We start from the raw sequence: 17,664 nt of genomic DNA, 5'->3' as shown, positions 1-17,664 counted from the left end.
AAGTGTGCAGGATGGAGCGAAGCTGAGCCCCTGCTGGGGGCTGAGCCCAGTGCCTGCGGGTCTGGGGCGTGGGGCCCGCGGGACGAGGCTCGCAGCAACGCTGGAGGCGCGAGCGAACCCCCGACACTGGGGTGGGGACGGCGGGGGATGGAGGAGGGGGTGCGTGGAGGAGCCCCAGGGATTTGGGGGTGTTGGATACCCAGCGAAAAGAGCGCGGCCATCACCTCTGTCCTCGCATGCACGGAGTGGACCCTAAAGCAAATGCAGACCGGGACACCCCTGGTGAGCACCCGCTGTGCGGAGGAGCCCGGCCCCGGAGCTGTAGGGTGCTGTGCGGCACCTCCCGGCTGGGGCAGCCAGGGACAGGACAGCCAGGGACAGCAAGGGGAGCGCTGGGAGGCCGGCGGGTGTCCTGCCCTGGCATCCGGCTCCTCCCAGGCGCAGCAGCTCCGCAGGGAATGGGACACATGGAGCCGTGCCCCCGCCGAGCCACGGGCTGCGGGGGGACGTCCCCAGGCTCAGGGCAGGCAAGGGCTGTCCTGAGGGCCACCGGGGTGGGAAGGCTCCCCAGCCCCTCTGCATGGCCATCGGACACGTCGAGGTCGGAGCAGCTCGTGCCGGAGCAGCACGGCCCGGCCTCAGCCCCCAGGGTCAGGGCAGCGGGCAGAGGCCGCTCCGTTCCGTGCCGCAGGGTCCGGAGGCACCGAGCGGCTCGGGTACGGGGCCGCGGGCTGGGTGCGTCCGGTGCTGCCCTCACAGGGAGCTGGGCTGGGCACGGGGGCTTCACGCGAGGGTTTGGAAGCGCTCTGCTCTGCATAGGGGGAATTTTTGTATTTTTAATTTCAACATTAGTGGTCTCAGAGCTGGAGAAAGGGGTTTGGAAGGCCTCCCTGCCTCTCAGGCAGGACAAAGGCATGCACGAGCGGCGACGGACACTTTTAAAGCGCACTTCGGAGGCGCTGGGGAGGAAAGCTTCAGTGGAGCCCTTTCGGGTCCCGCAGATGAGGTCGTAACACTCAGCACTTAGACGACGCTTCGCCGGTTCCAGGGGACGCTGCCAACTCGTCCCCACCCACACCGTGGCTGCTGCGGTCACGCAGGGACAGGGTCCTCAAGCACCCAAACCCACGGCACGGCAGTGCAGGTCACCTTAGCGTGCACCTGGCAGGATCATGCCGGGCGCCTGCCCGTGCCACAGCCCGGCACCGACGAGGTGCAGAAGGCGCCGGCCGCAGCCACGGGCCGGAGGAGGAGGAGGGCTGCTCCAGTTTGGTGCCGCGCGTACCGGGGCTCCCGCGGCCTTCCTCCCCCTGCTTGCCCCCACCAGCGCGTGTGCCGCCAGGGTGGCGAGGGGAAAAAAACCAGGGAAAGGGACGTGCAGGCACTGCCGTGGGAGACGCAGCCCCCCCGGGTTTCACAGCATCTTCCAGCTGTGCCGCAGGCAGCAGCCGGCTCTGGACAGACCGCGTGCGGACGGATGTGCCCTCCTGCCCGCGGCGCCGGGTGCGATGCGATCGCTCCCCAGTGCGGCCGCTCGCCTCCCTGCCCGGCTCTGACGCACGCACCCTGCGAGGGGGAAAGCTCCCGGGATCAGCAGGAACACGCGCGGCTCTGGAGACTGTTTCCGCTCCCTGGCCGGTGCCAGGGGATGGGCGGACGTCCGCGCAGAGCCGTGCGGCAATTGCTCTCAGCTGTGTGATAGGGCCTGCCCGGGCGCCGAGCAATTTTCCAGCACATTTTTGCTCTGTGGAGTCACAGGTAGCTCCGGGATGTGCACGCCTGCCCCGGTCTGCTGGCTCGGGGGACGGGGCGACGGGCAGCAGCTCCTCTCTGGAGCCACCCCTGTGGGACTGGCTGCAAGCCACAGGCTCCTGCCCCAGCCCTGGGCACCGCAGCTCCGCGCCTCGCCCCCGGTGCAGCCCAGCCCCTGCCTTCAGCCCCGGGCACCGGCTTCTTTCGGTATTTGCACGGCTGCCCAGAAGGGGGTGGTGGCAGGAGCGCACCGCCACAGGGGCTGAGCAGGCAGCGACGAGGTGACCGGGGACCGAACCAGCCTGGCACGGGCACCGGGACACCCCCAGGGGGCTCCATCGCCCCCAGCCCGGTGTGTGCGACAAACCCGCAGCCACGGGCACGGCTGCCAGCCCGGAGGCAGAGCTGGGAGAAGGGAAACGGAACAGACAAGGTGCAAGCAGGCGAAGGGACCGAGAGCTGGGAGACCCCTGCTCCGAGGGCAGCGACCCTCAGACCTCTCCGCTCGCGATGCCCAGAGGCTGTCGGCTCGACACGGGAGCACATTTCAGCCTCTGGCCAGGAACCAAGCTGGGGCGTCCCACGGCGGTGCTGTCCTGCGCTCTGACAGCGCCCGAGCTCAGGCTGGGAGCCACCAGTGCCCGCCACCTTCCTCGCCTCGAGGCAGAAATGCTCATCGAAACCACCCTGCTGGAGACAGGAGCTAATGAGGCACGACGAGTGTTTAATTTAGCACAAACAAAGCTCTGCTGAAGGCAGCTCTGCGCTGCGCTACCTGTGCCCGCCGCCAGCCCGCAGACCTCTGGCACCGCGTCTCCCACGGCGGCAGAGCTCTGCACGCCAGCACGAAGTCAATCCACAGCGAGCCGCTCCGCCTCGCGCACCCGGCAGCGAACGCTGCCTCCGACACGGTCCTGGCGAGGCGAGCTTCACCCAGGGGGTGCAGACGGGGGTACCACAGCCCCCAGATCCCTCCCGGTGCCGCACGCTGCATCGCCCCTGCACGTCTGCTCCTTGTCACGCTCCGGAGGGGACCGGGGACACCAAACACCGGCAGCAGCCCGGCACGGAGCCGCCGCCAGCCCCGCTGCCGGTTTCTGCCCCTCGCAGCCGTGCCCTGGCTCAGCCCCGAGCTCCCCAGGCGACCGCGCCGTCTGGCGGTGACCAAAGAGTCCCGCCGGCCAAGCAGCCTCGTGGCACGCTGGCCCCTGGCAGCCCAGAGCACGGGGCTCTGCCGACCCCGTCTGCCCCCAGCCCAGCTTGTCCCCGTGTCCCCTCCCGGCTCCCAGCCCAGCCTCTGCCGGCCCGCAGAGCGCGTGGCGGCCGAGCTGAAGCACCCGACCTCAGCCACGGGTGGGTGTGCAGAGACTCAGCCTGGTGCCCTTGCCCCGGGAGCTCTGGGGAGACGTGGACCGGGCAGCTCGGGGCGTGAGGTCCCCGATGCAGGACGCACAGCCCCCGGTGTCCCCGCACGCTGCTGTGCCCGGGACGGGAGCCTGCACGTGGCTGCAGCCGCTGCTGCTCCCAATCGCTTCCATACACCTCCCCTGGCCCCCGCGCCCCCGCCCCGCGGCAACGCGTGCAGCTGGCGGGCTATTAAAATAATGCAGGTGAAAATTATAGGTTAGCTAGTAAAGCCTTAAAGAGGTCCCGGAGAAGAAAGGAAAGGGGTCTTTAAACACACCTTCCTGGGGAAGCAGGCCTGCCTGGGGCGTGCGCCAGCCCCCGAGCAGCCGGGCTGCCCAGCTGCAGGGGCCGGAGAGCTCGGGCACCCCCCGGCCCCTCGCCCGGCCCCCCCAGGGCTCGCAGCACCCCGCTTCCCCACGCCTCTGAGGCTCGGCCCCGCACCCTGTGGCAGTGAGTGCCCCGATGCCTGCCCGGGTTGGACCCACTGAGCCCCACGATGCGCCCTGGGGGCTGCTCCTGCCCCAGCCCCGCCGCAGCTCAGCGTTTGGAGCATGGAGCCGAGGTGCCCGGTGCCAGCAGGCCGGCAGGGAGGAGCTGGAGCTCCTCGGGCGCAGGCAGGGCCAGATGCAGCAGCACCGCGGGGCATCGCCCGTCCCCTTGGGTCTGAACGCCTCAGGGCAGACTGAGGCCCCTCCGTCTCTTTATCACGAGTGGGAAAGGGCAAAGAGATGAAGCAGCCCCTTGTTGTAAGGAGCCGTCTCCAGAAACCTGCCCTCCGGGGAGAAACCTCACCATCCCCGCACGCTCCCAGGCCGGTTTGGCTTCAGCTCCCACCCGTTCATCTCCTGCGCCCACCAGGAAGGGAAAAACGGCTCCAGAAAATCAGGGGGATGCTGCACGCTGCAGCCAGCCGAGACCCGTCCTGGGGGAACCGCAGGGCACACGGGAGCCGGGATCAAGGATTCGAGGCGTCAGGTGAGACCGCAGCCTGCCAGCACACGTGGATTTACGCGCAGGGTTTAGGAAAGCAGCGACGGGTCTCGCCAGCCCCAGGGACCGCTCCAGACGCAGGAACCGCAGTGCCCGGCCCTGCCTGCCCGGCCCAACGGGCCCCGGTTCCTCCTTGCCCCACAGCCCAGCGAGACGGGGAGAGCTCCGCCACAGGGATGTCTCCTTGTGCAGGCACGCACTAACTGCTTACCGGGCTCAGCCCTGGCCCCAGGGGGTGAGTGAAAGGGGCAGGAAAGGAAGAGAAGGAAGCCCAGAGATGCCGCGCGCACCCCCAGGCACGGCAGGACGCGAACGCCCCAGCTCGGCTCCGGGGGGGATCGGTTTCCCCGGCCATTCCGCACGGCTGCGGGGCTCCGGGGAGCTCTGAGAACAGGAAGCCAGCGGTGTAATTTTGAAGGAAATTCTCAAAGCCAAGCCATTAAGGGCTAAAAAGCGGGCTGCATCCAATTCGATCGGAACGGAGCAAAATAAAAACCATCGTAATGGCAGGTTCAATATTGAGAGTAACCCAATTCCAGATTTCCTCCTCTTAATCCTGCAGGAACCCGCAGATGGCTGGGGGAGGGGGCCGTGCTGCCGCCATGCTCGTGCCCCCCGCACATCCCCGGGGCCCGGAGGAGGCACGGGGAGGAGGCACGGCACCGCGCGCCTGCCCCGAGGCCGAGCTCCGCGCTCACCGGCACATCTCCGCCACTCGTGGCACGGAGCGGTGCGACCGTGCTGGGGGCCCCCGGCACGAGCGAGGGCGGCTGTGCCTCCGCAGCCCCTTCCCAAACGCCCACGGGTGCCCCAGGACCTGGACGAAGCTTTCAGAAGGCGTAACGGGGGTGGAGGGGGGGCAGTCACCGCCGAGCCAGCGCAGCAAACCAGAAGCGCTCGGCGCGACCACCTCGCTGCGGGCCGTGCTCAATGTCACGTCGGTGCCCTGGGATTTGGGGACGGTGCTGCGGCCCTGGCTCTCGGCCTGGACACCGCGTCCCCCCCGCCTTGCTGGGAGAGCCGCGTGTCCGGCCGGGCTGGGGACGCGGGGACAAACGCGGGGAGCGTGGCTCTGCCCGCAGCGAGCACGGAGCCGTCCCGGCCGCCCCGACCGCCGGACGCCGCGCTGCCCGCCCCCGGAGGGTCCCGCGGCCACCGCCGCTGAGAGCCTGGCCCGGGCGAGCCCCCTGCTCGCAACTACCTGTCCCCAGGCCGGGGGAATGAGCTGCTGCGCTCACCACATGATCCATCACAAGGTGCTCCCTGCCTGCAGCCCTGCTTAGCACCTGCGCGGCTGCCAGGAAACACATGTGACCCCGCCGGGCGGGCTCGGCAGCCCCTTTCTTCCTCTGATTTAGTTGCTGCGAGCTGCTCTCCGCCCTCCCCCTCGCTCCCGATGCTTGCCAGCTGGGATCCCCGCTCCCCCAGCAGGGCAGGTGCCGCCCGAGCCCCCCGGCCCGGCGGGGAGGGAGCCGCGGGCGGGGACCCCCCCGGTGCCGGCGAGCCGGGCCCCCTGCGCCCCGCTCCGCTGCCGTGGCTCGGGCGCAGCCGCGCTCCCCGAGCGGGGTCGGCCGGCGGCCCCGGTGCGTCCCCGGCCCCGGCAGCGGGCGCGAGCCCCCTCGGCCGCCCCCCCCCCCTCCCCAGGCAGCTCCAGCTGTCAATGGCTCAGATTGGAAGTGCAGGTACGGTGCTGGCGCCCTGCCCGTCTCCCCTGTGTCTGTCTGGTGAAAGAGGAAGCCAGTCCACCTCTGGAATCCTTCACTCTCTCCTCGTTCCTGCTCTCCCCGCGTCTCCCCCGGGGATTCGGGGTCAGCCGCTCTCTCTCGGTCTCTCTTTTTTCCCCTGCCCCTATCGGATTACAATGCGTGCAGTGTTCGCTCCAAATCCCCCACTGCACGTTAATTCTGTTCCTCTGTCTCTAACTACCAAACTGCTTTCCTGTGCCTCCTGTCTTTCCATTCCTCCTCCGCTATTTTTTATCTCTGACAAATAGAGCACGTCAGCTCCAATTGGAGCGAGCGGGACGGGGACGGGGGAGCAGCCAGGAGCCGCCGAGGGGGCAGGCGGGGAGGGAGCCCGGCCAGGGCAGGGCCGGCAGAGCCCGCACCAGCAGTGCCGGGCGGCAGAGACGCGCGGGTGCCCGGCTCCATCGGCCGAATCCCAGTCGCTTCCAGTGCTCCAGGGAGGTGCCCCGGAGCTCGGAGATGGGCCCTGGGTCCGGAGGCCACCTGAAGCAGCTGGGACCTCCCATGCGAGCCACCAGCCCCTGCCTCAGTTTCCCCCTTAGCGCACACGGCTGGCTCCCCTCCACAGGCTGGGATGCTGCCCGGGAGCATGGGGCGAGGCTGCTGGGACAGCTCCGTGCCGAACTCCTTGCTCCTGCCCAGCGCCGGGCCACAAACGGGACGTACGGACTGCCAGCACTCCTTGATTAGACAGACGGACCCAGCTCATCGCTCCTCCTAGAACCAGCCACCTCCTGCCAAAGGCAGGGCAGCAGCGGCACCGCTGCAGCCGAGCCCCACGGCCTCCTTCCCCCGGAGGCAGCGGCGCTGAAACCCCCCCACCGTGTCCTGCACCGCAGCCTGGGGACCCGGCCAGCCACTGGGCAGCAGCCCCCGGTGCGTGCCCGTGCCTAAGGGCGCTGCCGGCGCTCGCGGTGCAGGGGAGGAAGCCAGGAGCACCCCAGCCCCGGCCTCCCCGGGACAGAGGATGGTGAAGGAGCGAGGCAGGAGGCACGGACCAGAGGACGGGGCAGCAGGACCTCGCCCCGTGCCGTCCTCCTGAGACGCGGGGCTGCGGCAGCCCCCTGCCCCGCAGCGAGGGGCACGGCGAGGTTGGAGAGTGCAGGACTGGGAATCCCCGCACCGCGCACAGGAACTGCGGAGCGGTTAACGAGGGGAAAGCGCTCACGGCTTCCTCTGCTCGGGGCTGTGCGGCGCCTCCCCCATCGCAGCCCCCCCCACCGACGGAGCCGTGTTTGCCTCGTGAGCCGCCGCCAGCGGCCTTCCTGGCACTCCCTGGGCAGGACGGGGAGGTGGCACCGTCCCGGCCCCCCAGGGCAGAGGGGACCCTAGCAAGGTGGGGAGGGGCAGGCACAAAAGGCAAGGACGAGGGAGGCCGGCAGTGCCCGCTGTCAGGCAGGAGGGCACAAGAGCAGGTGACTTCCACCCGAACACCAGGAAACGCTTTCTTACTACGAGGGCGGCCCCACTCTGCTGCAGGTTGCTCACGGAGGTTGTGGGGTCTCCACCGCTGGAGAGGTCCAGAACCCAGCGGGACGCGGTCCTGGGCGGCCGGCTCCAGCAGGACCAGGGGAGTGCGTGCTCCCTGCCAGCCTCAGCCCCCCCGGGGGTCAGTGCGGGGTACGGACCCACAGCCCCCCCCCAGAGAGACCCCCCGAGCACTGCCAAAGGCAACGCAGAGGGTAACCGGTAGGCTTCGGAGTCAACAGGCTCACAGGACAGCGGGCAGCCCGGGACTTGCTGCATCCACACAGCCCTGGGAGCACAGCCGAGATCCGCTCCGTGTCCGCCACGCGTTAGGGCCACGCGTGTCCCCGATCAGCACCGGCCGGGGCGTGGGCTCAGCACCTCCGCGGGCAGCTCCCCTCTGCGCCAGGCGCCCTGGGACGTCCCGGGGCGGCCCGGCCGTCCCGCTCTCACCAGCTGCACTTGTCAAGAGGGGAGGCAGGCAAGCGGCTGTCGGCAGATAATGGCACCCATCCCTGTCCCCCACCCGCCTCGCAGCCCATCTTCCACACCAGGAGGCCGCGGGGACAGGACGGAGCCCGTCGTGGTGGTGGCTGCAGGTCCCGGGACCGGCCGCGCTCACGCCTCTGCCCGCTGCCAGCGGCCGCGCGGGGGCCGGTCTCCCCCCCCCTCCCCACCTCCGATCTTTCCGTGCTGATTTACTGCCCACAGAAAAAGTTTCCCTCTTCGAATCCAAGATTCCTTGCGTTTTGGCTCCTGCTCCCGCAAACCCGAATCAACTGTTAATTTTGGCAAGTCCCGCTCCGTGCTCTGACCGTGGTTGGACTTTTCCATTCTCAACACCTTGGGGGCTGCTCCGGGGGGGGGGAGGCACAGGCATTCCCCCTCTCCCCGGGGCACCCTGCCCTCCGCAGCGCAGACACGGACCGGGAGGACGCGGGGGCTGACCCTGCACAGCCGGGGGAGACCCGGAGCTGCCGCTGCCCAGCCCAGTGCTCACGGGGACGCTGTCGGGGAGGTCCCACACCGTGGGTCCACGGAGATCCTGCAGCAGTGGCGGGGCAGGAGAAACCCCGCGGAGCAGAGGAACCTGCTGCAGGGGGGCTGTGGTTACGTGGGCTTGTGAGCTGCCCCGTGAACGTGTCCAGCACCGGCAGAAGGCACGGGGCCGGGGGCCACGGCCAACACGGTGCTCAATAGGGGCCGGCGCCCTGGAGGGGCTGCCTCGGCCCCCGCCGGGTGCCAAATCCTGGCGCTGGCCTGCGCGCACGCTCCCCTCCCCGCGGCCAAGAGCTGCCTTATAAAGGAGCCGCCCACATCTCGCTTCTGTGCAGAGCAGGCCCAGCTCGTTAAAGATTACGAGATGTAAAGGCAGAGCACAGGCCCCCTGCCTCGGCGCCTTCCCAAGCAGGGCAAGGGCGGGTGGGGAGGGCGGGGGACGGGGCCACGGGCCTGGGCAGCGGCCTCCTGGGATGCGCGGCCCCCTCCCACCGCTCCCCACCTGCAAAGCGTGCGTTTCCCACCGGCATCGACGGATTCCCCCTTCCTGGTGAGCTCAGGGACGCCCCCGCTGCCCCTTGCGCCGCTGGGGAAGGGAACGAGCCAGGCGCTCGTGGGCCCCGTCCCCCAGCTGGTTTTCATCGTGCCCAGGACCCCCCCGGGACCCCCTCTCCCGGCCGTCTGGGAGCAGAGCTCGGCGCGGATGAAAGGAAACGCTGCGTGAGCCCTGCCCGCGGTGACGGGCGGTGGGTCTGGCACCTGCACCCCCCGGCCCCCCCCGGCCCAGGCCCCGCAGCCCACGGAAGGATTAGCCCGCGCAGCGGGAGCAGCACGCGATCCAGCCCCGCTGCTCCCCGGGACCTGCCAGAAAGAAAGAGCAGAGTCTTCCATGTCAACATTCCTCCTGCTAAGGAAAACACGGCCCCTTCCCCTGAAGAGCCCATTAAAGGCAGATTTCCTGCCGGGTGCCGGGGGGGGAGCAGAGGGAGGTGCCGTGGCCCGCCAGGACCCGGGACGCGCGGCACGGTGACCGCCGGCCCCGAGCGAGCCCTGCCGGGATGCGCGGCTCCTTCACACCTCGAGGGGATGCTCTGCACGGCGAGAGGGCTCCAGCGCCGGCTCCAGCGCCGGCTCCAGCTCCTTCTTCGTGGCATGAACCCAGAGAAGCCGCTCCGGGGGCTGCAGTACTACAGGTGAAGTACTCGCACCCCAGAGGGCACAAGGTGCCATTTTCCTGCTCTCCTCGCTGCAGGAGGCAGCAGCCCTGCCCCGACGGCCCCCCAGAACTGCCCGCCCCAGCTCCGGCCGCAGAGGGGAGGCTTTCCCTCGGCAATTCCCTTTCAGTGAAGAAGCAAATCCCACAGGCCCTGAGCACTGCAGCTGGGGTGGCCTCGTGCCTGGCTGGCTCTCGGCACGAGCCCCGCAGCCTCCTGCATGCACCAGACCTCGCTCCTGTCACCTGCACCCACGTCCCTACACCCCAGGGGGGCATTTCCAGCGGCCTGGCCTTCACGAGGCCGCTCGTGGAGGGCCGAGCCCACAGCCAGGAGGACGCCGGGGAGGTGGGAGATGACCTTTGGGGTCCCCTCCGACCCGAGCCGCTCCACGATGCGACCGCACGACGCGGGGAGCTCCAGCCCCTCGCAGCTGCACCGGTCGCTGCCCCCGGCCCCCCACAGCGCAGGGCGCCTCTGCCTCCCACCAGCCTCGTCCCTAAGCACAAAGCGGGACAGGTTTTAACGACCCCGGGTCATTAAGGCAGCATTCCTGCAAAGCCAGCGCTCGGCGCATCGCCTCCCCCTCCTGCCACCCGAGCCGGGCTCCGGAAGGAGGCCTGGCCCGAGCCGAGCCGTGCGGGAGGACGCGCTCCTGGGAGCAGATGGCCTCGCTCCCCGGCGAAACGAATGCCTGAGTGTCACCCACATCCCTGCGCCGGAGCAGCGCGTAATGGGAAAACCCGATGTGGTAGGAAAACCTGACGCTGGGAGAGGAAAGAGACGGGACGCACGCGAGCGGGGGCCGGACGGTGGAAAGGGGGCGCAGGGCCGGCGTGCCCCCCTCCCCCCGAGCCCTGGGGGACGGGGGGACGCGGGGCCCGACCCCAGCCCAGGGCCGAGGGCAGCAGCGGGCCCGCCGGGGAGCCGTGGCCGTGAGCGAGTTTCAGGATAGGGCCGGAGCGGGGCGAGGCGCCCTCGTGAACAAAGAGGGATTGCCGTGGGGCTCGGGGACCGCGAGCACGAGCCCCTCGGCCAGAGCGCGCCGTGCAGCTGGGGTGGGACGCCGAGGGGAGCGGGGACGCCGAGGGGAGCGGGGGCTGCGGCCAAGGCTTCTGGCAGCCGGCGCTTCGGTAGCCAGCAGAAGCCGTTAGCGGCGCTTGGCCGCGGAGCAAAGCGACGCGTGGTTCCCGGACACACAAACAGGCGCTCGGCAGCGGCTCCGCACGCTCTCCGGTTACAGCCCAGCCCCGGGGGCGAGCGCCGGCACCGGACGCGGCTTCCGATCGCGCCTGGGCCCCGCGGCGCAGCTGCTGAGGGGCAGGGGGACCCGCGCCCACCGGGCTCCGTGCCTGCGCCTGGGGACGTCCCCAAGGGCTGCGGAGACCCAGAGCTCGCTCCCGAGGCAGCTCCTGCCCCGCGTGTGGAGCCAGCACCGCCGAAAGCAGGCACCTGCCTCTCCTGGGTGTCCACCTGCGTCCCCAGACCAGTGTCACAGCAGCGGCCGTGCCGGCTGGCCCTGCACCCGGTCCGGCTGCAGATTTCCCTGCAGGCTCCCCGAAAGCCGGGTTGCTCCTGGAAGCCCAGCGGGCGCTGACTGCGCCCCATCAGATCACCCCGGGCCGGGCAGCCCCTCCAGCCCACCCGCGTTACCGGCCCTGCCGAGCTCCAGAACCTTATCCCTGCTCCAGCGGAAAAAAAGCCCGCGTTGTGTATTGGGACGAAGTGAGAGCCAGCACGGCAGCGTCAGGGAAAGGCCCCAGAGAGGCGTGCCCGTGGTGCTGAGCATGCAGGAGCACGCGGTGACACACGTGTGCGCCAGGCGCACCAGAGGTGCCCGGTGTGCAGCCCCCTGCCCGGCGCCACCGGCAGCGACACGAGCGGGGCACCCCTGGAGCAGAGGCTTCACCTCAAGGGCTGGACCTGGGCAAAAGCCCTAAGGAAGGAAACCAAACGGCTCCTTGCTGCGGGTTGCTCCTTCCCTTGGGGCCGGGAGCTGGAGGGAAGTGAAAAGCCCCGCAGGGAAGGGCTCCAGCTCTGTGACCCTGGGAAAAGGAGGCTCCGACCGAAGGGCGCATCAGCCTCGCCCCCGTGATGGCAGTGGGGTGCTGTGGTGGGGTTGCTGGTGTCGGCAAGGACGCGTCCACCCTCCCGTGCCCCCGCAGGGCCAGCTCTGCCCCTTTCTGCTCTCTGACACCGTCTGTCTGCCCTGGGCTTGGCGGCCCCGAGACAACAGGGCCTGCCCCATGCCTGGCCATCCTCGCTGCCGTGCGGCTCCCCAGGGGTCCCGCTGAGGCCTCCCAGCACCCTAAGCCAGACGCCGTGGGAGACAAGGGGGCTGGCTTGGTCACAGGGCCTGAAGGGAAGGGACCTTTGGGAGCAGCCCCCATCTCCATCCCCTGCTCGCCAGTACCGAGGGCCCACAACTGAACCCAGCGCTCCAGCTGCGGCCCCCCAGCCCTCCCTCCTCGAGGCCAAACCCCCCGACGGAGACCCGGGGACAGCCTCCTCCACGCCTGCTGCTGGCCCCTCTCCTCCCTCCGAGGGCACCCCCGGCACAGGAGCCCCCTTCCAGCCGCGGGACGAGCGGAGCAGAGGCAGAGGAGCCTCCTCCGAGGCTTTCTCTCACCACCAGCCCGCGTCCCCCTGGGCAGCAAACCGCCCGCCTTGGGTGGCACCGCATCCATGCTGCTGCAGCCGGCACGCGCTGGGCTGCGCCGTGCCCCCTACCCAATTAGCAAGGCCTCATTTAATTAGCACAGCTCCACCCGCCACGTGGGTTAGGAAGGAGCTGTGAGGCAGGTGCAGGATGAGCGCGAAGCCGCGCGGCACCAGTGTGTGCGTCCTCCCGCCCGGCCACGAGGCCACGCGCCGCCCGCTGCCACCGCCGCCCGCTCCGGCCTCGCTCCGCGCTGCGGGAGGAAGCTCGATCGCTTTGACAGCCTCGTCTGTGCTGGCAGGCACCGGCCCGCTCGCTATCTTCCAGAGGTTTGCGAAGGGGCTGATTATTTTGTTCCAGAGTTTTTCCAGGAATTGCAGCGAAGTCGAGCGGTGTTTTTTTGGACGAGCTGCGCTACTGGATCGGGAGAGACGAAAAAAAATCTACCAGCGGGGCCAGCCTGCGAGAGAACCGTGAGCGACAGGAGGAGGCGCGGGGCCAGGACCGCGGGGCCGGGACCGTGGGCTGGTGCTGGGCACAGTGGATCCATCGGAAGGGCTCTGCCCAGGCCCAGGCACGGCAGCCCCTGCCCGCCAGGCACTCGAGCCAGAGCCTTCCCCGAGCATCTCCTGCCCTCCGAGGGCCAGATCGCCTGCGAGCGGGCCCAGAGACCTCGGCTGACGGCAAAGGGGAGAAACTTCTGGTCCCAGGGACAGCCAAGAAGGGGCGAGGAGCCAGGGGAGCCTCAGCAACGCGGCAGCGATGGGAAAAGGAGGTGCAGGATTCGTGCACTAAGGCCCTGTGCCCGCCTCGCCCCTTCCCCAGCGCCATCGGCCCAGCTCGCAGCGCTGCTCCCTCCTCGCCTGCACACTGCTGAACTGCGCCGCCCGCTGAGCGCCGCTCTCCTGCCTCCCCCCGGGAGATGTCAGGAATTTACAGACTGACCTGGCCGTTCTGGAGCCGGGGATCTTAACTCAACAGGCACCCACAAATCCCCCTCGCCGTGACTGGAGAGCAGCGCTGGGTGCCCGGTGCATGCGGGTCTGCTGCAGCTGCAGATCCCGAGCAGTGCCCCGCGGTGAGCCGGGTGACTTCCACACCCTGCCCTCCGCCAGCCTCACGGCTGAAACCCCGACCCCACAAAACCAACCAGGCCAAGTTTTCGCTCAGGTGCTGCTAGCAGTGCCCCCGCAGCCCCTTCAGGCAGCGTGAGGAAGGAATCCCCGCCCGGGAGCAAGGCTGAGCAGCGCCTGGTTTTCTGTTTGCTTTGGTTTTTCTGCCTTCCTCGCGCCGGCTCCGAATTACTGGCTGTTTGGTGACGGTTGCTTTCTGCTTGGGAGTTCACCGTGCCTTTTTTTTTTTGAGTCACTAAAAGCCTTCTGAATGCACAACTCCCTGAAGGCAGAGTCCAAATATTTGTTTCCGTGCCCTGCTCGCCCCAGGCTGCCTGTCCACGCTCAGCAGCGTGCCTCAGGAAAGGCAGGGTGCTCGTGCTGCCCTTCACTGCGTCGTGAGCCTCTCCCCCACAGCCCCGACCGCCTGGACGCTTCTCCTCTCCTGCCAGCCAGAGCATCTCCTTCCTGGCCTCCCGTCTCAGCTCTGGGTGCGCCCCGCTGACGTCTGTGCTGAGGAATCCCAGCGGTGCTCAGCCCCCTGACCTCCCCTGGAGGGGGACACGTCGCTGTGCGAGGAGCCTCCCTCCCCTCTGCGTGCAGAAACCCGCGCTTCCGAGGGCTCCTAGGAAGCAGCCGTCGCCGCAGCAAACCCGGGAATCCTCCCGAACAGACACCGCTGGCACAGCCGGGGCGAGAAAAGTGCCACGCAGGTGCTGTGCTCACGGCCGCCCACCCGCACCGCCTGCTCCGGCACCGGGCACTGGGCAGACGGCGCGGGCAAAGCCGCGGTCAGCCAGCGGGCACCGCAGCAACGAGCGCCGGATGAGCAGGAGACGCACGGCCCTGCGCGGGCACGGGGCGAGGAGCACTGGACGCGTCCACCAGGAGCAGAAAACAGCTTTGCAAAGCCTTCCCCGCCGGAGAGGTGCGGTGTGCCCGGTGGCAGCCGTCAGCAGGGGCAGCTCACAGGGGCAGCAAACGCGCGTGGTGCGCCGCGGCTCGGGGAAGCGATCCTGGTGGCGGGACGTCAGCCCCGGGCTCGCACACCAACCCCCTCGGGTCCCCGAGCTGGCCGAGCAGCCTCCTGCTTCCTCCGCACGTCCTCCGTACCCAGAGCGGAGCCGAGCCTAATGAGGTGGGACATCGGAACAGCGGCCAGCCATTCCGGGCTGGGGACGCTCGGGGTCCCCGCGCCCCAGCCCACGCCCGCGCCAGGCAGCACCTGCACGCGGGGCGGCCGAGCGGTGCCTGCAGCCGTCCCGTCCCGTCCCGTCCCGCCCGCGGCAATGCCCGCGTGGCTGGAGCAGTGCCAGGCAGCCGAGGCGCTCCTTCGGCAGGAGGCAAGCTGCAGCTGAACGCTAGCAGGATCCCTGGCTCCCTGCAGCCGAGGCTCCGCCAGCTCCGTCAGCGGAGAGGTGGGAGCCGCTCCAGCGGCGGGGGCGGCAAGAGCACGCTGCGCTTCGCCATCCTCGCCGGGAAGGGGAGCGGGCTGGCGCGCCCCGCGCCGGGTGCCTGCGGCCGGAGCGCAGCACGAGCGGTGCGGTGATGGCAAGAACAGGCACAGGGCGCTGCGCGAGGCTTGGTGACGCTGGGCATGCTGCGAGCACGGACAGGCGAGCGCTGCCGAAGTGGGGCAGGGGATGCAGCAGGGGATGCCGCCAGCCCCCTCACCTGGTGCGGGACCGTGCCTGAGCTGCATACAGGGAAACTGGTGCTCAGCCCCACCTGTCCTGCACCTGCGCGCAGGCTGACCCCTGCCTTCTGGAGCTGGCGGCTGCCCGGCGCAACACCAGTGCCACGGACAGACCCTCCCGCGGGAAGGGGCAGCGGTGCTGAGGACGGGGTCAGGTGCCATCAGCCCCGCCGTAAGGCAGCTTTAACCCTACCAAGCGTGAGCTGCCTTGGTGCGCTGCCCGCCACCTGCGCCCAGCTCCGTGCCCGGCATCACCCCACGAGGGTGCCAGCAGCCTTTGGGTGCCCGGGGGCAGCGGGGGGCTGAGGCAGGCGGGATGGAGGAGCCGGCTCGCGGGAGTCAGGTCCCGCAGAAGGACAGGCCGTAAGCTGAGACGCAGCCGAGCGCGTAGACCCAGCACGCAGAGGGGGAAAGTAAATGGAAAAAAAAAAAAAAGAAGAAAGAAAAAAAGAAAGAAAGAAAAGTTTCCACTCATCAGCCGAAAGTTGTTGTGGGTTTCTCGCTCTCCTTGGGTCAGAGACCTGATCGTTTAAATGCATTCGGTGATGTCATTCCTTCCAGAAGGAAAAAGCCTTTCCTGCCCCAACTGAGCTGCTTTACAAACGCTTTAAATATCAAGCTTGGGGCAGCCAAAAGACAGAGTAATTTAGCTTTATTCATGCCTGTATCAGCACCGGTTAATCGGTGGCTTTCCCTCGGCGCTGCACCAGCCCCGCCCGGACCTCGAGCCCTCCTCATCCCCCCCACGGAGACCCCCGGCAGCGGAGGCGCCCGTGCCACCGGCCACTTCCCCACGGCGAGCGCGAGGCCGGCGCGGCACACGGCGGGGACACGCGGCGGTGCTGAGCCCTCGCTGGCAGCAGCGTGGGGAAGGGGCTGCCCCGGGCCTGGCAGCTCCAGCCCCAGTCCCCAGGCTCCGACACGCTGCGCACGGAAACTTTCCGTCCTGGCTGCGAGCACCAGAAACCCGAGCGAGTGCCCGAGCCGCTCGCAGCTGCCGAAGCTTCCCCCCGCGGGCCAGCCCTGCCTTCCTGCGGGGGCCCCGAGTGTCCCAGCAGGCGCGGAGCCGGCCCCGAATCCCTCCCTCCTCTTCCTCTAGAGCAGGACGAGGGGCACGGGGCACGAGGCGAGGCTCGGGCCCCTCCGACTCTGCCCAGCCTGCACGTAGCACACGAACCTGCAGCAGCCGAGGCCCCTACAGGAGCCCCTGCGCCGGCTTTCATCGGGAAACCCACGGGAAACCCAAGGGCCACGGGCAGCGGGGCCGAGCACCTCGGGTGGCCATTGCTCGGCTGAAGGTGGGCTGGGGCCTGCTGGAGAGAAGACCCCGCAGCAGCCCAGACCCCGCAGCAGCCCTGCGGAGCCCCCAGACCCCCGGCCAAGTGGGAGGAGAGGGGTCCCCGAGCCCCGTCCCCTGCCTCTCGCTGCTCCCACCCCGCCGCCCAGCAGCCCCGGCACGGAGCGGAGCCCCGCGGGGTGCACAGCCCGGGGCCGAGCTTTGGTCCGTAGGGTCCCGAGAGCGCCAGTTTTATTTTAAAACGCCGCGGCTCCAGACGTTCTCGCTATTCGCGGCAGTATCTGCAAACCTCAAGGTCTCAAAGCCTTTGGCACCACCGGCACCGCACGGCGACGCGGCCTGCAGCCAGCGCTGCGTAAGAGAATCCGCCCGCACGGTGCGCGCGCCCCTCTCCTGCCACTGCGGTGTTAAACCCGATGCCTTTTCATCTCGTCCAATATCCCCTCGTGCTACCTTCTGCATCCTGTTACTGTGTCCTCTCAGACTCCGCTCCGGCTCCAAACTACACAAATCTTGTCTTTTCGCATCTCTTCATCTCCCGATTCCCCCCAGGCCTCCAATTAGCCCCGCTATCCACCTCTGGAGCTCTTTTTTCTCTCCCTACGTCTTTTTCAAAACGGAATAATGGAAATGGGGCACGGCACTGCAGCTGGAGGACCTCACCGACGGGCTGGAACGGCGCTTTCAGTGCTTGCCTTCTCGCAGCCCATTTCCAACTCCTTCCCGCTGCCGAGCGCAGCAGCGGATGCTTTCACCGAGCACTTTCCAGGAACTCGGTTCCTGTGAGCGAGTGGCTGTTCGGGAGCCCCGCAGGCACGAAGGAGCCCCTGCCACCCCCAGAGCCGCCTCCTTCAGCGCAGGTAACGCGGGTGAGCTCTTCCCCAGAGCTCCCTGCCCCGCTCCCTTCTCAGTACCGACAACCGCGGGGTGCCGGTGCTCCCGGGGATGGGCGCAGGCACGCTCTGCAGGGGGAACAGCAGCGCTAGGACGGGCCTTCCCCTCCGCAGAAAGGGGAAGGGACGTAAAAAGCGTGGATGCCAGCAGCACAACCACTCGACGCAGGGCAGCGGAGGCGGTTTGGGAACCAACTCCTGGGCGCATCCCCAGGGTGGCTGCAGCCTGGGGGTGCCAGGCCCTCCCGGCCCCGTGCCACCGCCAGCCCGCGCCCCGAACTCCTCGCCGCCTCCTCTCGCACCTCCGCGGGGCCGAGCACGCGCGGCCGCCCGGCCAGGCACGCTCGCGGGGGAGCGGCAAGCCTGGAGCATCTGCCGGAGCCAGGCAGGTCAGGAAGCGCACGCACGGCCGCGCACACACACACGGAGCGAT

General features: G+C 69.1%; 1 protein-coding gene across 1 annotated transcript in view; it reads right to left on the bottom strand.

Annotated features, from left to right (window-relative positions):
* BOP1 (BOP1 ribosomal biogenesis factor) overlaps positions 1 to 17,664 on the bottom strand; it is a 54,093-nt gene that overhangs the window by 22,164 nt on the left and 14,265 nt on the right. The gene's annotated exons all lie outside the window — the stretch shown is intronic.

Source organism: Cygnus olor, chromosome 2, assembly GCF_009769625.2.
Source record: "Cygnus olor isolate bCygOlo1 chromosome 2, bCygOlo1.pri.v2, whole genome shotgun sequence".
NCBI lineage: Eukaryota > Metazoa > Chordata > Aves > Anseriformes > Anatidae > Cygnus > Cygnus olor.
This window is presented reverse-complemented; position numbering and strand designations above follow the sequence as displayed.